Genomic DNA, 201 nt, shown 5'->3' on the forward strand with positions numbered 1-201 from the left:
TTCGACGGAGAATTAAATTCCCTATCAATTAACCGTCTTTCATCCCTTAATCTCTGTAACAAAAGAATAAAAACACCCATGGAAGTCAGGGGCCAGTAAGGAAAATAATTTTTTCGCAGCACGCACTGACTTTTCACCATTCGCCCGCTAATTAAAAATTCACCTCTCCCTTCCTAATTGAGATTAAGGGATGAAAAAAGG

This window comes from Diachasma alloeum, unplaced genomic scaffold (genome assembly GCF_001412515.2).
Source record: "Diachasma alloeum isolate Michigan unplaced genomic scaffold, Dall2.0 Dall_scaffold_00824, whole genome shotgun sequence".
NCBI classification, from domain to species: domain Eukaryota; kingdom Metazoa; phylum Arthropoda; class Insecta; order Hymenoptera; family Braconidae; genus Diachasma; species Diachasma alloeum.